Genomic DNA, 24,149 nt, shown 5'->3' with positions numbered 1-24,149 from the left:
CACCCCATCACTCGCCTCCCACTGCCCCTCTCACCCCATCACTCCCCTCCCACTGCCCCTCTCACCCCATAACTCACCTCCCACTGCCCCTCTCACCCCATCACTCGCCTCCCACTGCACCTCTCACCCCATCACTCCACTCCCACTGCCCCTCTCACCCCATCACTCCACTCCCACTGCCCCTCTCACCCCATCACTCGCCTCCCACTGCCCGTCTCACTCCATCACTCGCCTCCCACTGCCACTCTCACCCCATCACTCGCCTCCCACTGCCCCTCTCACCCCATCACTCGCCTCCCACTGCCCCTCTCACCCCATCACTCGCCTCCCACTGCCCCTCTCACCCCATCACTCGCCTCCCACTGCCCCTCTCACCCCATCACTCGCCACCCACTGCCCCTCTCACCCCATCACTTACCTGTGTAACCCGAGCCTATTACTGTGTGACACTCACCCTGAGACATATAATGTGTGTTATGTACCTGTGTAACCCAAGACCATTACTGTGTGACACTCACCCTGAGACATATAATGTGTGTTATGTACCTGTGTAACCAAAGACCATTACTGTGTGACACTCACCCTGAGACATATAATGTGTGTTATGTATCTGTGTAACCAAAGACCATTACTGTGTGACACTCACCCTGAGACATATAATGTGTGTTATATACCTGTGTAACCTGAGCCTATTACTGTGTGACACTCACCCTGAGACATATAATGTGTGTTATATACCTGTGTAACCAAAGACCATTACTGTGTGACACTCACCCTGAGACATATAATGTGTGTTATGTACCTGTGTAACCCGAGCCCATTACTGTGTGACACTCACCCTGAGACATATAATGTGTGTTATGTACCTGTGTAACCCGAGCCCATTACTGTGTGACACTCACCCTGAGACATATAATGTGTGTTATGTACCTATGTAACCCGAGCCCATTACTGTGTGACACTCACCCTGAGACATATAATGTGTGTTATGTACCTGTGTAACCCGAGCCTATTACTGTGTGACACTCACCCTGACACATGTAATGTGTGTTATGTACCTGTGTAACCCAAGCCCATTACTGTGTGACACTCACCCTGAGACATATAATGTGTGTTATGTACCTGTGTAACCCGAGCCTATTACTGTGTGACACTCACCCTGACACATGTAATGTGTGTTATGTACCTGTGTAACCCGAGCCCATTACTGTGTGACACTCACCCTGAGACATATAATGTGTGTTATGTACCTATGTAACCCGAGCCCATTACTGTGTGACACTCACCCTGAGACATATAATGTGTGTTATGTACCTGTGTAACCCGAGCCTATTACTGTGTGACACTCACCCTGACACATGTAATGTGTGTTATGTACCTGTGTAACCCAAGCCCATTACTGTGTGACACTCACCCTGAGACATATAATGTGTGTTATCTACCTGTGTAACCCGAGCCTATTACTGTGTGACACTCACCCTGACACATGTAATGTGTGTTATGAACCTGTGTAACCCGAGCCTATTACTGTGTGATACGCACCCTGACACATATAATGTGTGTTATGTACCTGTGTAACCCAAGACCATTACTGTGTGACACTCACCCTGAGACATATAATGTGTGTTATGTACCTGTGTAACCAAAGACCATTACTGTGTGACACTCACCCTGAGACATATAATGTGTGTTATGTACCTGTATAACCCAAGACCATTACTGTGTGACACTCACCCTGAGACATATAATGTGTGTTATGTACCTGTGTAACCCCAGCCTATTACTGTGTGACACTCACCCTGACACATGTAATGTGTGTTATGTACCTGTGTAACCCGAGCCTATTACTGTGTGACACTCACCCTGACACATGTAATGTGTGTTATGTACCTGTGTAACCCAAGCCCATTACTGTGTGACACTCATCCTGAGACATATAATGTGTGTTATGTACCTCTGTAACCCGAGCCTATTACTGTGTGACACTCACCCTGACACATGTAATGTGTGTTATGTACCTGTGTAACCCGAGCCTATTACTGTGTGACACGCACCCTGAGACATGCAATGTGTGTTATATACCTGTGTAACCCAAGCCCATTACTGTATGACATGCACCCTGAGACATGTAGTATGTGTTATATACCTGTGTAACCCGAGCCTATTACTGTGTGACACTCACCCTGATACATGTAATGTGTGTTATGTACCTGTGTAACCAAAGACCATTACTGTGTGACACTCACCCTGAGACATATAATGTGTGTTATGCACCTGTGTAACCCGAGCCTATTACTGTGTGACACTAACCCTGAGACATGTAGTGTGTGTTATGTACCTGTGTAACCAAAGACCATTACTGTGTGACACTCACCCTGAGACATATAATGTGTGTTATGTATCTGTGTAACCAAAGACCATTACTGTGTGACACTCACCCTGAGACATATAATGTGTGTAATGTACCTGTGTAACCTGAGCCTATTACTGTGTGACACTCACCCTGTGACATATAATGTGTGTTATATACCTGTGTAACCAAAGACCATTACTGTGTGACACTCACCCTGAGACATATAATGTGTGTTATGTACCTGTGTAACCCGAGCCCATTACTGTGTGACACTCACCCTGAGACATATAATGTGTGTTATGTACCTGTGTAACCCGAGCCCATTACTGTGTGACACTCACCCTGAGACATATAATGTGTGTTATGTACCTATGTAACCCGAGCCCATTACTGTGTGACACTCACCCTGAGACATATAATGTGTGTTATGTACCTGTGTAACCCGAGCCTATTACTGTGTGACACTCACCCTGACACATGTAATGTGTGTTATGTACCTGTGTAACCCAAGCCCATTACTGTGTGACACTCACCCTGAGACATATAATGTGTGTTATGTACCTGTGTAACCCGAGCCTATTACTGTGTGACACTCACCCTGACACATGTAATGTGTGTTATGTACCTGTGTAACCCGAGCCTATTACTGTGTGATACGCACCCTGACACATATAATGTGTGTTATGTACCTGTGTAACCCAAGACCATTACTGTGTGACACTCACCCTGAGACATATAATGTGTGTTATGTACCTGTGTAACCAAAGACCATTACTGTGTGACACTCACCCTGAGACATATAATGTGTGTTATGTACCTGTAAAACCCAAGACCATTACTGTGTGACACTCACCCTGAGACATATAATGTGTGTTATGTACCTGTGTAACCCGAGCCTATTACTGTGTGACACTCACCCTGACACATGTAATGTGTGTTATGTACCTGTGTAACCCGAGCCTATTACTGTGTGACACTCACCCTGACACATGTAATGTGTGTTATGTACCTGTGTAACCCAAGCCCATTACTGTGTGACACTCATCCTGAGACATATAATGTGTGTTATGTACCTCTGTAACCCGAGCCTATTACTGTGTGACACTCACCCTGACACATGTAATGTGTGTTATGTACCTGTGTAACCCGAGCCTATTACTGTGTGACACGCACCCTGAGACATGCAATGTGTGTTATATACCTGTGTAACCCAAGCCCATTACTGTATGACATGCACCCTGAGACATGTAGTATGTGTTATATACCTGTGTAACCCGAGCCTATTACTGTGTGACACTCACCCTGAGACATGTAATGTGTGTTATGTACCTGTGTAACCAAAGACCATTACTGTGTGACACTCACCCTGAGACATATAATGTGTGTTATATACCTGTGTAACCCGAGCCTATTACTGTGTGACACTCACCCTGAGACATGTAATGTGTGTTATGTACCTGTGTAACCAAAGACCATTACTGTGTGACACTCACCCTGAGACATATAATGTGTATTATATACCTGTGTAACCCAAGCCTATTACTGTGTGACACTCACCCTGAGACATATAATGTGTGTTATATACCTGTGTAACCCAAGCCTATTACTGTTTGACACTCACCCTGAGACATATAATGTGTGTTATGTACCTGTGTAACCCGAGCCTATTACTGTGTGACACTCACCCTGACACATGTAATGTGTGTTATGAACCTGTGTAACCCGAGCCTATTACTGTGTGACACTCACCCTGACACATGTAATGTGTGTTATATACCTGTGTAACCTGAGCCTATTACTGTGTGACACTAACCCTGAGACATGTAGTGTGTGTTATGTACCTGTGTAACCAAAGACCATTACTATGTGACACTCACCCTGAGACATATAATGTATATTATATATCTGTGTAACCCGAGCCTATTACTGTGTGACACTCACCCTGAGACATATAATGTGTGTTATATACCTGTGTAACCCAAGCCTATTACTGTTTGACACTCACCCTGAGACATATAATGTGTGTTATGTACCTGTGTAACCCGAGCCTATTACTGTGTGACACTCACCCTGACACATGTAATGTGTGTTATGTACCTGTGTAACCCAAGCCCATTACTGTTTGACACTCACCATGAGACATGTAGTTTGTGTTATATACCTGTGTAACCTGAGCCCATTACTGTGTGACACTCACCCTGAGACATATAATGTATGTTATGTACCTGTGTAACCCAAGCCTATTACTGTTTGACACTCACCCTGAGACATGTAGTTTGTGTTATATACCTGTGTAACCTGAGCCCATTACTGTGTGACACTCACCCTGAGATATACAATGTGTGTTATGTACCTGTGTAACCCAAGACCATTACTGTGTGACACTCACCCAAGATATACAATGTGTGTTATATACCTGTGTAACCCAAGCCCATTACTGTGTGACACTCATCCTGAGACATATAATGTGTGTTATGTACCTCTGTAACCCGAGCCTATTACTGTGTGACACTCACCCTGACACATGTAATGTGTGTTATGTACCTGTGTAACCCGAGCCTATTACTGTGTGACACGCACCCTGAGACATGCAATGTGTGTTATATACCTGTGTAACCCAAGCCCATTACTGTATGACATGCACCCTGAGACATGTAGTATGTGTTATATACCTGTGTAACCCGAGCCTATTACTGTGTGACACTCACCCTGATACATGTAATGTGTGTTATGTACCTGTGTAACCAAAGACCATTACTGTGTGACACTCACCCTGAGACATATAATGTGTGTTATGCACCTGTGTAACCCGAGCCTATTACTGTGTGACACTCACCCTGAGACATGTAGTGTGTGTTATGTACCTGTGTAACCAAAGACCATTACTGTGTGACACTCACCCTGAGACATATAATGTGTATTATATATCTGTGTAACCCAAGCCTATTACTGTGTGACACTCACCCTGAGACATATAATGTGTGTTATATACCTGTGTAACCCAAGCCTATTACTGTGTGACACTCACCCTGAGACATATAATGTGTGTTATGTACCTGTGTAACCCGAGCCTATTACTGTGTGACACTCACCCTGACACATGTAATGTGTGTTATGTACCTGTGTAACCCGAGCCTATTACTGTGTGACACTCACCCTGACACATGTAATGTGTGTTATATACCTGTGTAACCTGAGCCTATTACTGTGTGACACTAACCCTGAGACATGTAGTGTGTGTTATGTACCTGTGTAACCAAAGACCATTACTATGTGACACTCACCCTGAGACATATAATGTATATTATATATCTGTGTAACCTGAGCCTATTACTGTGTGACACTCACCCTGAGACATATAATGTGTGTTATATACCTGTGTAACCCAAGCCTATTACTGTTTGACACTCACCCTGAGACATATAATGTGTGTTATGTACCTGTGTAACCCGAGCCTATTACTGTGTGACACTCACCCTGACACATGTAATGTGTGTTATGTACCTGTGTAACCCAAGCCCATTACTGTTTGACACTCACCATGAGACATGTAGTTTGTGTTATATACCTGTGTAACCTGAGCCCATTACTGTGTGACACTCACCCTGAGACATATAATGTATGTTATGTACCTGTGTAACCCAAGCCTATTACTGTTTGACACTCACCCTGAGACATGTAGTTTGTGTTATATACCTGTGTAACCTGAGCCCATTACTGTGTGACACTCACCCTGAGATATACAATGTGTGTTATGTACCTGTGTAACCCAAGACCATTACTGTGTGACACTCACCCAAGATATACAATGTGTGTTATATACCTGTGTAACCCAAGCCTATTACTGTGTGACACTCACCCTGAGACATGTAGTGTGTATTATGTACCTGTGTAACCCGAGCCTATTACTGTGTGACACTCACCCTGAGACATATAATGTGTGTTATATACCTGTGTAACCAAAGACCATTACTGTGTGACACTCACCCAAACACATGTTGTGACATGAGTCACCAAGATCTGAGGGCCTGTTATGGAACACTCTTTGGGCAGGAGGTACATGGGCTTAAGGATACCCAGAGACTGCATGGAAATGTGGAATTTTATATGCTGGACACCCCATGTACTTTCATAACTCTGTCTTATGTCCATGTCACCCTGTATCCATAAATACAGGATGGGTACAGGGTGTGAGTGCCCCTTGTGGGAGCAATGGTGATTCTATAAACCAAGTGGGCATAAAGGACTTAATAGATAATAAGAGCTGTTCTTGCATTCTGTAATAAGATGTATTTTATTTACGCTTCAGATCTGATTGTGTCTCAGGAGTCTGTCTGGGTAAACTGATTGTGTTCCTGTGTGATTATGTTAACTAGACAGCCCAACATCAGATTGTCTGAGTAAACTTTCCTCCCCAGTTAATTAACTTGATATGTTAATTTGTTTTACCTGTGAGTAGAATATTGTTAGAGGTTTGATGTATTGTTCATATGTTTGCTTTACTGTTTAACCAATGCCCTCTTTAACCTGAAGCTCTGTGACTCTGGAATGCCAGGGTGTATAAATCTGTGTGCTGCTTTTAAATAAAGTGTTCATTTTGTGTTCAGACCCCTGAGTGTTGCCTCAGTTCTGTTCACCTCTGTAATGTTAGACTGTGGTCAAAGGGAGATACCAGGAGCTATTGCTCTGATAAAGGGATGTCCAGGACAAGGGAAGTGTTCTGACGGAAGTACTCATTCGGGGTACCAGGTGGTTCATCACACATGTAATGTGTGTATTATATACCTGTGTACCCCGAGCCTATTACTGTGTGACACTCACCCTGAGACATGTAGTGCGTGTGTGTAATATAACTGTGTAACCCAAGCCTATTACTGTGTGACACTCACCCTGACACATGTAATGTGAGTATTATATACCTGTGTAACCCAGACCCATTACTGTGTGACACTCACCCTGACACATGAAATGTGTGTTATATAAGTTTGTAACCCGAGCCTATTACTGTGTGACACTCACCCTGAGACATGAAGTGTGCATTATATACCTGTGTAACCCGAGCCCATTACTGTGTAACACTCACCCTGACACATGTAGTGTGTGTTATATACTCTGTAACCCAAGCCCATTACTGTGTGACACTAACCCTGACACATGAAGTGTGTGTTATATACCCTGTAACCCGAGCCCATTACTGTGTGACACTAACCCTGACACATGAAGTGTGTGTTATATACCTGTGTAACCCATGCCCATTACTGTGTGACACTCACCATGACACATGTAATGTGTGTATTATATACCTGTGTAACCCGAGCCTATTACTGTGTTACATTCTCCCTGAGACATATAATGTGTGTGCTATATACTTGTGTAACCCGAGCCTATTACTGTGCCACTCACCCTGAGATATGTAGTGAGTGTGTGTTATATACCCTGTAACCCGAGCTTATTACTATGTGAAACTCACCCTGAGATATGTAATGTGTGTCTTATATACCTTTGTAACCCAAGCCCATTTCTGTGTGACACTCACCATGACACATGTAATGTGTGTATTATATACCTGTGTAACCCGAGCCTATTACTGCGTGACACTAACCCTGACACATGTAGTGTGTGTTATTTACCTTTGAACCTGAGCCCATTACTGTGTGACACTCACCATGACACATGTAATGTGTGTATTATATACCTGTGTAACCTGAGCCTATTACTGTGTAACATTCTCCCTGAGACATATAATGTGTGTTATATACCTGTGTAACCCTAGCCTATTACTGTGTGACACTCACCCTGAGACGTGTAATGTGTGTGTTATATACCTGTGTAACCCTAGCCTATTACTGTGTGACACTCACCCTGAGACGTGTAATGTGTGTATTATATACCCTGTAACCCGAGCCCATTTCTGTGTGACACTCACCATGACACATGTAATGTGTGTATTATATACCTGTGTAACCTGAGCCTATTACTGTGTAACATTCTCCCTGAGACATATAATGTGTGTTATATACCTGTGTAACCCTAGCCTATTACTGTGTGACACTCACCCTGAGACGTGTAATGTGTGTGTTATATACCTGTGTAACCCGAGCCTATTACTGTATGACACTCACCCTGAGACATGTAGTATGTGATATATACTTGTGTAACCCAAGCCCAATACTGTGTGACACTCACCCTGACACATGTAGTGTGTGTTATGTACCCTGTAACCCGAGCCCATTACTGTGTGACACTATCCCTGACACATGAAGTGTGACAGAGACACAATTCTGTACTTTAGTTGAGAAACACAAGCAGAATCTTGAGGATGTGGTAATTAACCCATTCATGTTAATAAACAAATGATTATTTACTGGGACTCTCTGAGCCAATTAAATAAACAGAATTCCAGATGTCACATCTCTATGAGAAGGCAAAGAAAATATCTATATGTATGCATAATATATATTTATGAATCTAGGAAATGTGTCTAACGCTTAATATACCTTTAAATCTAAAGTGAATTAAATATAAATAATAGCTACATTGGTGAATTTAAAATGTTTGCAAATTCTCAGAATAACAAACTGTTTCTTTGTTTTTCAGAATCTGGTCTGAAAGTGAGGTTTTGAAATAAACACTGGATGGGTTATCCTAGTAATATAATCATAGATTTGAGTCCATATTTTTAAACATTATTAAGAAGTGAAGTGGTGAAAAAGGCAGTGTAGGGCACAATTGGGCCTGGAGCAAAGCTAAGGGTTAAAGCCGTAGGGAGAGATAGGAGAAGAGGGCTGGCTAGGGAGGTTAGTTGCAACAATGTTGCATGCAAGGGAGGGGCCCACTACTCACCTTAAAAGTGGGGAACATCAGCTTCCTGGCCTTCTTCTTCCTGGAATCCGGTGCAGACGAGTTCTTTCTGTTATTGTTCAGGGTAATTCTTCATTTCTGTGAACAATGCAGCGATCCAGACGATCCAAACTCCCTCCAAAGCGCTTCCACGAGTTGGTGTTTGAGAAACCTGGATCAGACAAACAGAAAAAACAGATAAGTGCAATAGATGATATTGAAGAGCTAGATGACATAATTCCACCTACACAGTACACTACTGAGGCTAGGCCTAGTGCTACTAGAACACAGAAAAAAACTGATTAGTCACACAGTTAGTAGGTTAGATATACATGCGGCTAGTGAGGGAGATGAGGGAGATTATTCAGCCTATGCATCAGTTGCAATGGCTAGGCCTGATGAACTATCAGCCTGTCTCCAAACTACTAGGCCTCAGGCTTTAAGTCCCCCTCCGGCCACACCACATGTGCAGGCTGGGGCCTATTCGGATACCGTGGTATCTCCAATAGCAAGGCCTATTATCCTAGTAATATAATCATAGATTTGAGTCCATATTTTGAAACATTATTAAGAAGTGAAGTGGTGAAAAGGAATACATATTTTAGATAGTAAATAAAATTATAATGTTCCTATATATCTGTCATAATTTAATTGCAGCAGAATTCTATTGTAGGTACGCATGGTATATGGAAACATGACTTTTAAGTACATCTCTTAAGACCTTATCAGTAGGAAGTATATATTATATGTATTTTGTATGGATTTGATGTTATGCACAGGCTAAATATTTAAATGCATAGAATTGATAAATATACCCCATGTTTGGACTTGTAAATACGTGCTCAGTTAGATTAAATGGGCCATGTACTTGACATATAAGTTTATTAATACTAGGAAATATAGTGTATTAACTGAACACTTTAAAATATATATATTAAACTGTAGCAGTATTTGATAATGAAACTGTTTTTCTATGTCTGCTGCCTGGTATTACAGCCAAAATGGTTCAATATTAAGAGACATGCATTCCCTAAGGGTCTATGAGAGACAAGTTCCGAAGGGCCAATGGAAAAACAAGCTGCGATTAAGGGCGTAAGCAACTTCTGTGAAGGAGTGGCTTATCACTGATAAAAGCTGCTACACTAGCTGTGAGAAGGAACTGATAGAGACTCAAAACAGATTAATAGAAACTAAACCTCTTGGAGATTTTTTTTTGGCTGCAGACTCACTTGGTTGGCACACACTCACTGGGCTAAAACAGAGATATACACATTGCGTTAGTTTCTCTGACTACATTTTGCTGCAACCCTTTCTTAGGATAAGAAAGATAACTTTGAGGCCTGTATAGGCTGATCATATTGCCGCTTTAAAAAGGGACACATATGAAAAATACATATGTCAGGGCTGTTTAAAGAAATGCTTTGAATAATGATCTGTTATAAGAACCCTGACATATGTATTTTTCATATGTGTCCCTATTTAAAGCGGCAATATGGTCAGCCTAGGCTTGTACCCTTGCAAATAGTGGAATATTCCTTCACGTATGACCGACAAGAAGCCACAGGATATTGAATTCTCATACTTGTTTGCTGGTGACGTATATGGTTATATTATATTTTGATAGATTTTAACAAAGCTATTCTATAGCTAAATGGTAGCTGTGATTTGTAAGTGTAAATTATAAGTACAGGGAGGGGTTCCATAGTCCTGTGTAGTTTAGAAATTATTATATTGGTGCTAAATAATTTTATTGCTGGAAAAGACTTCAGATATATATTTATAAGTCAGTCTTAGTTATTTGAAATCTCTTAGAAATTGCATATAAATTGGTTATTAATGAGTTCAGTATTGTGACTAAGTGTGACTAAGTGGCTCATACAGTGGTAGTAAATTAGAGTTGCTGGCTAATTATAGATTGTTCTGGTACTCTCATTTGTGATATCTTAATAGGAGATTCATTTGGAGTTAAGGTTACATTTTAGAGATATATTTTATGGTCTGCTTTGTATAGAAAATTGTACCAGCAAAAGCGTGTGCAATTGATTCATAATCTAGTTTTTTCATAAATATATTCATTGTGTATATAAAGGTAACTGATCAGAATATATTATTAGAATATTGTAACCTAGGTTGGCACAGCTGATAAGATCATTCCATATTTATCACAATGATATAATATTTTGTAGTAAGTAGAAGTTATTATAAAAAAATTTATTAGGGATATTTAAAAAAATTAAAAATGTTACAAGAAGTGAATCAATTGAATCTCTACCCAATATTGAAATATGTTCCCCAAAATCGCCCATTACTCATGCAGAAACTTAAAACTGAAGCCATTTCTCAGGAGAATTAGACGCTTATATTAAGATGCTTAAGACTAAGGCCAAAAATATTTAAAATAATATATGGTGTGATGAAAGTGAAATATTTCAAGGATTGTTGAAACTTAACCAACCATAATTTTCAAAACTTGGGGTCTGCTCCTCTATTTGAACGATGAAATGTCCAGTTGGATTGAAGGACAAGACTCACAATCAGAGCAACTGAGGGATGAAAATTATTCCTTAAGAGTAGGTGAAGAAGTCCAGGATAAAATTAATGTGCTTGCCCAGAACATGGCCACCTTACCAAAGCAAAACAAAAAATTAGCAGCCCAAATAGAAAGCTTAAATAAACAACTTTATTCTCTTGTTAAGAGAAAAATATCATCAGGCTGAAACTCAGAAGCACCAGAATGAGCTAAGTGAACTAAAAAGGCAGTATCGCCATAATAAACGCCCCTCCATCATTAGTGAAAATAATGAAGATAGTGCAGATATTATAAAAACCCTAAAGGAATTTATGAAAGGTGAATTACAGAACATTAGGGAAGAATTTATACAAAGGATCCCGATTGGATCAGAAGTAAATGTCCCAAGTAAGCAGTCACCTCATATTTTATATTCAGGGAAATTCTCCAATTCAGAGGGGGAGGACAGTCATCGTAGTGAGTCAGAGGGTGGAGCCCGCTACCCAGATAGCCCATATAATGATAATATGCATAAGGGGTTTTCCCATAGTAAAAGGGCAGATAAGGAGTGTCATGGATACCAGACCCCCAAGGCTAACCCCCACCCCCTTATTACCTCACCCCTGTTGTTTCTCGGTTTCTGGCTCCTAAGAGCAACTGTGATCTCTGGAAGTTTTTGGTTGCTTGTTTTTGTCACCAGTACTTGCCAGAGAAGAGCTGGCCTCTAACAGGAAAAGCCCTCCTAGGTTGGCCGGGTTCCTGGAACTCCCAGTTGGCTGCCTCACAATGGACACCCGCCTAACCCCTCTCAGGCTGGCCAGGCTCCTGGAACTCACGGTCGGCCACAGAACAGCAGGACACCCGCTACATTTAACCCTGGTCGCTCCAGAAGCCCTTTGTCCCAGAGCTCTGCTCTTTTGGGGATAGATAGCTCCTATGGAGGACCAGAGGTGGGGGGATTACCGGAGGGGAGCTACCTTGGGAACCTGGGGGTTTGAACACCTCTACCCACATAACTTCAACAGACTGTATCTCCGGTCTCCAGTAATGAATCACGCTGCTTTTTGGACTGTGGTAACTGGGGACCGAGAGCTTTCAAATGACACAATGGAAGTGCTGCAGCTTCCCTGGGATAACACCAAAACTGTCACCCATGGGTCATGGGATTTTGTGGGATTATGGCTGCTATGGAGGCGCCGGTCTGTCTGGAGGGGTGAGAATGGCGGGAAAATTGTGGGATTGTCCAGTGTCTTATCAAGATGAGCTTTGTGTATAAAAGGAGTGTATGTTTTACAATAAAATATGTTCTTGTTTCACCTAAATGTGTATGTGTATGTCTAGTTATTTGGGTGGGTTCCTGCTAAAATCACTTTCCTGGGCTACATAGCAGCCTGTTCCAAGCAGATGAAGGACCCTCTGGCAGAGCTACCTAGTCTGGGTAGCTGGAGTCTGCCACAGGGTGGGACCCTGATTACTGGTGCTGTCGGGCATCAGGAGTGGCTACAGGCTGTGGTCACTTACTAGCTATATAGCTGCAGTCGGCATGGAGGAAGTAGGACCCGTTTGGCGTAGCTACCCAGTCGGGGTAGCAGCGGTATCCGTCACATTGGCAGGCAGCAGTGGGATCTGCTTCTTCCACACAATTCCTGCTGACAGAGGAGAAGGGCCACAGTAGCCGGTAACTATGGAAGTCGAATTTCTAAGGAGAGTACAGGAGGTGCTCGCCCAGCTGGATGGTCCTATTTACCTACAGGATGAGCTGGAACAGAGGGACCTGATCCGCCTGGACCTCTGGTGGGAGGCTCTTCAACAGGAGCGGGACAATGGAAAGGTCCTCCCCTCGAATGACACAAGGTTCTGGGTTTGGCAGACCTTGAGAGTACCTTTGCTGGGAAAACAGTCAAAGCATGAATGACTATCTGTTCTACATAGACTGGCCCAGCAAGAGATGTGGGTGGAGGACTGCTACCGGGGCCTCCAATAGCTCGCTATGCAAGCGCAGCCATGGCTAGAGGATAACTCCCCCACAGAGGGCTCTGGCTTCGGCGGCCCTGGATTGCTATTTACAAAAAGGACAGAGGACCCACAGTTTGGGAGTGAGATGGACCAGGTTCTGGAGGATATCTCTGGTCTCCAAGAGGAGTGACCAGGAAGAGGCACTGGTCAAGGAATACAAGAGGTTGCTAGATCTGCTATACAGATCTAGGGTGCAACCCTCTGGGATTCATGGAGCTCGACTGTGGAGGAGTGGCAACAAAGAAAAAGGGACCCAGGGCTGCTGGATCCCGATCAGCAGTCTGACTCCGAGCTTATTGTCTTGGACCAGGGGGCCACCCTAGCAGAAGCGCTGGCCGCCGGCCTCTGCCCAGCACCTGCAACAGCTCCAAGAAACCAGGGAGAGGAGGTAGGCGTCCTCCCTCCCCTTACACAGAACCCCTTCCCGGGAGAGGCGAAAGTCGGTCTCTCTCCCCAGTGGCAGAGCCATTCCCTGGGAGCGGAGGTAGTCGTCCTCCCTCCCTGTAAGCAGAACCCCTTCCTGGGAAAGGAGACAGGCGGTCTCTTTACCCAGCAGCAGAGCCAGGAGCAGGGAGAGGAGGCAATCGGTCCCTCTCCCCAGTGGCAGAGCCATCCCCTGGGAGCTGAGGTAGTCGTCCTCCCTCCCCGTAAGCATAACCCCTTCCTGGGAGATGAGACAGTCGGTCTCTCTTCCCAGTGGCAGAGCTGCTTTTTGAACTGTGGTATCTGGGGACTGAGAGCTTTCAAATGGCTCCCCTGGGATCACCCTGAAAACCGTCACTCCTGGGTCTTGGGATTTTGTGGGACTATGGCTGCTATGGAGGCGCAGGTCTGTCTTGAGGGGCGGGAATGGCAGGAAAATTGTGGGATTGTCCAGTGTCTTATCAAGATGAGCTTTGTGTATAAAAGGAGTGTGTGTTTTACAATAAAATATGTTCCTGTGCTGTCGGGCATCAGGGGTGGCTACAGGCTGTGGTCACCTGCCAGCTATATAGCTGCAGTCGGTAGGGAGGAAGCAGGACCAGTTTGGCATATCTACTTAGTCTGGGTAGCCAGGGTATCTGTCACATTGACTGGCAGTGGTGGGATCTGCTTCTTCCACACAATTCCTGCTGACAGAGGAGAAGGGCCACAGTAGCCAGTAACTATGGAAGTCAAATTTCTAAGGAGAGTACAGGAGGTGCTCGCCCAGCTGGACGGTCCTATTTACCTACAGGACGAGCTGGAACAGAGGGACCTGATCTGCCGGGACCTCTGGTGGGAGGCTCTTCAACAGGAGCAGGACAATGGAAAGGTCCTTCCCATGAATGACACAGGGTTCTGGGTTTGGCAGACCTTGAGAGAGCCTTTCCGGGGAAAACAGCCAAAGCATGAATGGCTATCTGTTCTACATAGACTGGCCCAGCAAGAGATGTGGGTGGAGGACTGCTACCCAGCCCTCCAATGGCTCGCTATGCAAGCACAGCAATGGCTAGAGGATGGCTCCCCCACAGAGGGCTTTGGCTTCGGCGGCCTTGGATTGCTATTTACAAAAAGGACAGAGGACCCACAGTTTGGGAGCGAGATGGACCAGGTTCTGGATCATATCTCTGGGCACCAAGAGGAGTGACCAGGAAGGGGCACTAGTCGAGGAATACAAGTGGCTGCTAGATCTCGTTAAGCAACGTGCTAAGGATATACAGATTTGGGGTGCAGCCCTCTGGGATTCATGGAGCTCGACCGTGGAGTAGTGGCAACAAAGAAAAAGGGAACCAGGGCTGCTGGATCCCGATCAGCAGTCTGGCTCCAAGCTTATTGTTTTGGACCAGGGGGCCACCCTAGCAGAAGCACTGGCCGCCGGCCTCTGCCCAGCACCTGCAACAGCTCCAGGAAACTAGGGAGAGGAGGTAGGCGTCCTCCCTCCCTTTACACAGAACCCCTTCCCGGGAGAGGAGAAAGTCGGTCTCTCTCCCCAGCGGCAGAGACAGGTACAGAGAGAGGAGACAATCGGACTCTCACCCCAGTGGCAGAGCCATTCCCTGGGAGCAGAGGTAGTCGTCCTCCCTCCCTGTAAGCAGAACCCCTCGCTATGCAAGCGCAGCCATGGCTAGAGGATGGCTCCCCCACAGAGGGCTTTGGCTTAGGCGGCCCTGGATTGCTATTTACAAAAAGGACAGAGGACCCACAGTTTGGGAGCGAGATGGACCAGGTTCTGGAGGAAATCTCTGGGCTCCAAAAGGAGTGACCAGGAAGAGACACTGATCGAGGAATAGAAGAGGCTGCTAGATCTCGTTAAGCAGCGTGCCGAGGCTATACAGATCTGGGGTGCAGCCCTCTGGGATTCATGAAGCTCGACCATGGAGGAGTGGCAACAAAGAAAAAGGGAACCAGGGCTGCTGGATCCCGATCAGCAGTCTGCTCCGAGCTTATTGTCTTGGACCAGGGGGCTACCCTAGCAGAAGCGCTGGCCACCGGCCTCTGCCCAGCATATGCAACAGCTCCAGGAAATCAGGGAGAGGACGTAGGCGTCCTCCCTCCCCTTACACAGAACCCCTTACCGGGAGAGGAGAAACTCGGTGTCTCTCCCCAGCGGCAGAGACAGGTACAGAGAGAGGAGACAATCAGACTCTCACCCCAGTGGCAGAGCCATTCCCTGGGAGCAGAGGTAGTCGTCCTCCCTCCCTGTAAGCAGAACCCCTTCCTGGGAAAGAAGACAGTTGGTCTCTTTCCCCAGCAGCAGAGCCAGGAGCAGGGAGAGAAGATAATCTGTCTCTCTCCCCAGCGGCAGAGCTGCTTTTTGGACTGTGGTATCTGGGGACCGAGAGCTTTCAAATGGCTCCCCGGGATCACCCTGAAAACTGTCACCCCTGGGTCCTGGGATTTTGTGGGACTATGGCTGCTATGGAGGCGCAGGTCTGTCTTGAGGGGCAGGAATGGCAGGAAAATTGTGGGATTGTCCAGTGTCTTATCAAGATGAGCAGCCTGTTCCAGGTAGAGGAAGGACCCTCTGGCAGAGCTACCTAGTCTGGGTAGCCAGAGTCTGCCACAGGGTGGGACCCTAAATACTGGTGCTGTCAGGTATCAGGGGTGGCTACAGGCTGTGGTCACTTGCCAGCTACAGCTGTAGTCAGCAGGGAGGAAGCAGGACCTGTTTGGCGGAGCTACCCAGTCGGGGTAGCCGGGGTATCCGTCACATGGGGCACTTAAACCCTCACAATAAGGTCACTAGGAGGAGATTTACTTAGTAAAGTGTATGACAAGTATAGCAGTACACCAGTTTTCCAGAAAGGGGACCACTTCCATAATTGATCATTTAGATGCTTATGAAAATGCTCCAGCTATATTAAATATAAATGATGGGCAATCTAAAATTGAATTTCTGCCTTGGGTATTTGAGACTAAACATTGTAAATACTTTGCTTCACTAAAGGATATGAATATTAATTCTTGGAGTGAAGTAAAGCAACAGTGCTAAAGGGAATCCGGGCAATATTACACCATAACTGCGGCTAAAGCGGCTGTATATAATTTGAAATGTGGCACCCATCAAAGCCCCATCGAATTCCTTTCTGCACTAAACGGAGCTTACAGTATGGCCGAAAACTATCCCATATCTGATAGCTCAGAATTTGTGAACTTAAATCATGAAGCGTTGCCCTCACACATCAAAATAAATATGGCTATAGATTTTGATGACAACTGCTCATTGGACAGGCTGATCTGAGAGAGTACCAAGTTATACTCTATTCAGCAGTCCAGTGAACAGGGGGTTAAAAGAGAACAAAGGCCCAGCCCTAAAATTGTGGCAGAAACTATGGTGTTACCTAGCCCCCTAAATTTTGAGTCCAAAAAGAAAACTTATGCAAAGGTGGCCAGAGAAAACAGGCCCTCGCCACAACGTTTTGAGTCTACACCTCCCCCATCAAGGGCTGAGGTGCAGAGGGAATATACTTAAAATTGGGGGCATAACCAGATAGATAGGTATTCCTAAAGAGACGAATACCCACAAGGTAATCGATATCCCCGTAGAAATAAATATCAAAAATGGCGAAAAGACTCTCAGGATAAGCAGACACACCAATTAAATAGTTCTCCCCAGGATATTAATGCTGGACCAGTTGAACCCCAAAGACAACCACGTCAAAATAGAAACAATAGCTATGACTCTGAGGGATCCCAAGGATCCAGGAATCATTACCCTTGGATATCAAAAAATCGGTCCATGGGTAAAAATAGCGTGTACAATCAAGTGGGCCAACTTAGTACGCAGTTAAATCAATTATGTACACTATTTACTAATATGAGTCAAGCAGACACAGTCATAAATATTCAGGTATTACCTGAGAGAGGGGAGAGAAATACCACATGAAATAATAAATGCCAATAATGGTACTAATTATGATCTCTCCCTACAGCCCAGAAACGGAAGGTCTAACTGTGATGACAGACAGCCTCAGCCTGGAAGCTCTAATGAATCTCTTCTTTTGCAGTTGTCCCCAAACCTTATTCCCACAGATGCAGTACATAGGAACCCCGTCATCCCTATTATAGAGGCAGTGACCGGTAAGAGGAAAATTCTTCTGCATCAGGTAAAGTGGTTGATACAGGTAAAACATGGTATAGCCCACAAATGTGTAAACATGCAAATTTTATGTGTGAAATGGTAGAAACTGCTGGGAGATATTATGTATTAGCTGAGCTCCAGGATTCGGTCACTAACCCTACCATGGGATTAATTGATACTGGATCTCAGGCAACTATTTTATCCCACAGGTACTACACACAGCTAAATGAGCTAACACCCCAAAAACCTAAACTCAGGGAATTTGATGGTTCATTAATAGGTGTTGGGAGTGATTCTCTTAAAGTCTGGAGTACTGCATGGTTAAAGCTAAAACTGGGAAACAGGGTAATAAGACACCATATCATTATAGTGGATCTGCCAAATGATCGTTTAATAATTGGTATTGACCTTCTTAAGCGATTAAATAACATAATTGATTGCATAAATAATGTAATTTGGTCACAAGTTAAAAGACCTATTAATTATGATCGGTCCAGCATACCTCACACCAGACATAACTGTCACGTGGTGGAAGAGAAGCTAGATGCTGTGGCGATTCATTTCAGGAATAACTTTGTACCTGAAATAACTATCCTAAAAACAGATAATCAGACCCCCCTAAGTGGCTCTGATGGTAATACTTTTAAAATTTCACTTGGAAAGATAGCCAAAATTTTCCTAAATGGTGATGTATTAACCATATTTCTCCACAAGGGGGATCCTAAATTCCCTAAAGGGGGTGATCACTCTCAATTCCTTGCAGAAATAGAGAATTAAAGTGAAGGTAAAGTGCGCTCTATCGCATTAGCTAATTACACTTGTCACCCTAAATGAATAGCACTTTAATTCATCATTTTTTTCAATTCTAAGTATAAATCGAGTTTTAGCCTTTTATACTTACTTTAGTTCAATCCGTAAATACAACCTGTCTTTTTTTTTTTTTTTATGGCAGGTCACGTTTTTTCAGCACCCAATTGACAATCTGGCCGTTAGGCGGCCGTCAACCTACGTCATCCGACTCCTGGATGATCTGCGCATGCGTTTACATTATTTCTTGGACTTGTAAGACAAGCGCGCTCCCGTTTTGCGCATGCCTATTGCAATCATGAATGATTTGCATTAACATAGTATATCACCGCATGCGCATTGCTGAGAGTAGTCGACGCAATGCGCATGCGCAATTTATAGGATCCTTGTGAACTCGCTTTGGAGACACGTATAGAGCAGGTGGGACCGCTCTATACGTCACTCTCTCCAAGATAAGGAAAAAGCTGATGGGAGGAGTAAGGAACATAACGGTGGGATAATATAAACCTTTATTTTTACATACACTTTTAATACATTCTGAAAAAAAAAGTTAGCGATTGCATTTTTTTAACTATTACTAATTCATTAGGGTTTATACATAGGTACAACTTTACCTTCACTTTAAGGATGATTTATTTATCCCTAAGCAAGTGCATGACCTTGGAAAAACCAAGTATGCTAAATTGAACTTAAAACAGGAAGCTAGCTATATAAGCGAAAGCTTATTGGCGCAGATAGCTGAACCTAAAGTGATTAAATATCTTTCTCCCCAGAGATCACTGGGTCCATGACCTAGATGATAAATCTGAAAGCTATAACATTACAGCTAAATGTTTATTTTCTATCTCCATAGGTAATAAATCAGCAAAACACCTGTTTTTAGTTTTAAATAATCCCCATAATCAAATATACATTGGCAATGATCTCTTACATAGATATGCCATACAAATAGATTTGATTTACTCTTGCCTCTGAAGCAGGTTTAAGGGGGACCCTGAAGTATTTCAGGATGAAAATGCAGCCCTGAAATCAAACCAGCAAATGCCTTATGCTGTGAATATGCAAGTGTCTAACGACATTGTAATCCCTGCTGGGGCTGATTAATTCCTCTTATTCTTACAGCTAAAAAGAGGTCAGAAAATAAAAACTTCTGAAACACTAATATGCATCTCCCATAGAATGCAAAATCTGGGTATAACCATGACCCATACTCCTATGGTAAATATTGGAACTATTCCAATACATGATATTGTGCATAACACGACCCCACGGGATATCACCTTATACAAGGGAACTACCATAGGATATGCTCTGGAATCTAGTTATTATACTTTCCGATTCCAGAATAATGTAATTGGACTAATACCTGAAAGGCACTTAACTGAAGAACAGTTAATAGAACAATCCTTTGCATCCATGCCTGAAGGATTATTTACAATTCAGTCTATTTACCCTTTCAGCTCAGAGGAAGTCATCTGTAAAATTGAAGAAGCCTCTCTGGTATTTGATCAGCCAATCATAGAGCAAGAATACTCCAATACCCAGAATCCTGGAGGTATTGTAAATTATAATCAAGGGGACCTCACATCTAGGCTTGAAGAAGCCTATGAGATAGGACAGCCTGAAATCTTTCCAGGATTTCAGCGAATAGTCGAAGAGTAAATCTCCTTAGCTAATGGCTGTTCCAGTGATGATGAATGCCAACAGCTAAGAGAAATCCTGATGGAATACCAGGACATTTTTGCTAGGGATTCTTATGACTGTGGGACTACAGACCTGACATTGCAAGAATCCAAACAGATCCCAATGCACCGCCTGTCTTTGTTAAACAATACAGACTTCCTTTAGCCTCATATGATTCTCTTGCAGAAATCCTAAGGAACATGGAAGAAAGGAGTATCATCAGACAGGTGTATAGCTCTTATAACAATCCTATTCTAGGTGTTCTTAAGCCCAATGGAGTTTGTGTGCTGACTTAAGAGAGCTAAACAAATGAGTGTACATGTCTAGCTGGCCTGTGCCACATATTGACCAGTGCATAGCACAGATGCAGGGATCTATAATATTCACTGCCATTGATTGTGCGCAGGGATATTGGACCATAAAGGTACACGAGGAAGACCAGTATAAGCTAGCGTTTTCCTTCCAGAAGGTCCAATATGCATTCCAAAGACTTCCATTTGGATACATAAATTCAGGACATGAATTTCCATAATTCATGCATAAGGCTATGCCTGATGCACTGGAAAGGGGAACGTTATCTTATGTTGATTATGTGTTAATCAAAAGCACAGACTTTGAAAAACACATCACAGAACTTAAACGTCCTCAGTCAACTTAAAAGGGCAGGTGTCAAATAATCCCTACAAAAAGCTCAATAGTGCCGTACTCGTGTAAACTTTTTGGGACATGAAGTCACTTCTGAAGGGTTAAATCCTCAGAAGAAAAAGGTGGAAGCTATAATAAATTCTAAGAACCCAACTAACTTAAAGGAATTGAGATCATTCCTGGGTATGACAAATTATTATCGCAAATTTATTTATAATTATGAAGAATTAGCTAAACCATTGCTACATCTCCTAAAGAAGGACGTGAAATGGCATTGGAGTGAGGCTCAAGAGACAGCCATAAGAGAGCTGAAGTAATGGGCTTAGGTTAATGGGCGAGTGTCACACAGTAACGGGCTCGGGTTACACAGGTAAATAACACACATTACATGTCTCAGGGTTAGAGTCACACAGTAATGGGCTCGGGTTACACAGGTATATAAAACACACTACATGTGTCAGGCTGAGTGTCACACAGAAATGGGCTTGGGTTACACAGGTATATAACACACACTACATGTGTCAGGGTGAGTGTCACACAGTAATGTGCTCGGGTTACACAGGTACATAACACACACTACATATGTCAGGGTGAGTGTCACACAGTAATGGGCTCAGGTTACACAGGTATATAACATACATTGGAAGTAGAAAGTGGCGACGCCGCCCCAGAAGAAGGGCGTGAGACACGGAGCCAATCCTAGCAGGGATCCTCAAAGTGGACAAACACTGCCCTCAATAATGGCATGTGTACTGGATATGCACTGGTTGAAGGGTGCAAGCCTAGATCTTATGATTAAGTGGCGCACAGCACGAAACATCTCAGGACCCCGCCTCCTCCTACCATGATATCACTGTGTGTGAGTTTGTTTTTATTTTTGGATTAATAAAGGACTTGGTTTTAAATAAGGATCTTTGGAGTGCTGCCTTCTTCAACTACCTTTGATATAACACACATTACATGTCTCAGGGTGAGTGTCACACAGTAATGGGCTCGGGTTACACAGCTATATAACACACACTACATGTGTCAGGGTGAGTGTCACACAGTTACAGGCTTGGGTTACACAGGTATATAACACACATAACATGTGTCAGGGTGAGTGTCACACAGTAATGGGCTCGGGTTACACAGGTATATAACACACATTACAAGTCTCAGGGTGAGTGTCACACATATACCTGTGTAACCCGAGCCCGTTACTGTGTGACACTCACCCTGAGACATGTAATGTGTGTTATATACCTGTGTAACCCGAGCCCATTACTGTGTGACACTCAGCCTGACACATGTAGTGTGTGTTATATACCTTTGTAACCCGAGCCCATTACTAACACACATTACATGTCTCAGGGTGAGTGTCACACAGTAATGGGATCGGGTTACACAGGTATATAACACACATTACATGTCTCAAGGTTAAGGTTACCATTTTTTCAAATTTAAAACCAGGACATTTAAAATAGCTCAGCCAGCATGAGTAATAGTCTCTGTTGTAGAATATAAGTTGAAAAAATATTGCAGAGTATGCTTATCTTTTTTTTTTCTTTAAAGTTACACTAAACCCAATTTTTTTCTTTCATGATTCAGATACAGCATGCAATTTTAAGCAACTTCCTAGATTACTACTACTATCAATTTTTTCTTTGTTCTCTTGTTATCTTTATTTAAAAAGCAGGATTTTAAAGCTTAAGAGCCAGCCCATTTTAGGTTCAGCACCCTGGATAGCACTTGCTTATTGGTGGCTACATTTAGCAAGCCAACAAGCAAGCATAGCCCAGGTTCTGAACCAAACATGGGCCGACTCTTAAGCTTTACATTCCTGCTATTTAAATAGCAAGAGAACAAAGAAAAAATGATAATAGGAGTAAATTAGAAAGTTGCTTAAAATTGCTGTTGTATCTGAATCATTAAAGGGACACTGAACCCAATTTTTTTTCATTTGTGATTTAGATAGAGATTGCAATTTTAAGCAACTTTCTAATTTACTCCTATCAATTTTTTTTCATTCTCTTGGTATCTTTATTTGAAATACAAGAATGGAAGTTTAGATGCCGGCCCATTTTTGGTGAACAACCTGGGTTGTTCTTGCTGATTGGTGAATAAATTAATCCATTAATAAAAAAAAGTGCTGTCCACAGTTCTGAACCAAAAAAAAGCTTAGATGCCTTCTTTTTCAAATAAAGATAGCAAGATAATGAAGAAAAATTGATAATAGGAGTAAATTAGAAAGTTGCTTAAAATCGCATGCTCTATCTGAATCACAAAAGAAAAAAAGTGGGTTTAGTGTCCCTTTAAGTGAAAGAATACAATAATATGTACTTCTTTTATTTATATTATATATTATTAAAGTAATTTTGCAAAAACTCCCCCAAATATTTGATATGAGTAGATTAGTACATAATTGTATACTTAGGATTTTGGGATCCAACTAATAAAGAAACAAGTGTAGCAGTAAAACAAAAAATGGTACAAAAGTACTTCATCTACATTCCTAATTTTGCTTCTTATATTTTTGTGAAGATTGGAGTGATTTTAATAATAATTCGTTTTCTTGGATGTTTTTATAAAATTCCATGGAAGTTTTGTCAAAATAATATTTAGTAATTAGCAAATATTTCAAAGTTTCAACATGTAATTGAGTTTTATCACTGGACCACACATTGTTCATCAAAGAAAAAAAGACGTTCAGCCAGTGCATTGGTTCCTGGTAAACAGAGACAATATTCTACCAATTTGCCAATATTTTTGTA

Source organism: Bombina bombina, chromosome 5 (genome assembly GCF_027579735.1).
Source record: "Bombina bombina isolate aBomBom1 chromosome 5, aBomBom1.pri, whole genome shotgun sequence".
NCBI lineage: Eukaryota > Metazoa > Chordata > Amphibia > Anura > Bombinatoridae > Bombina > Bombina bombina.
This window is presented reverse-complemented; position numbering follows the sequence as displayed.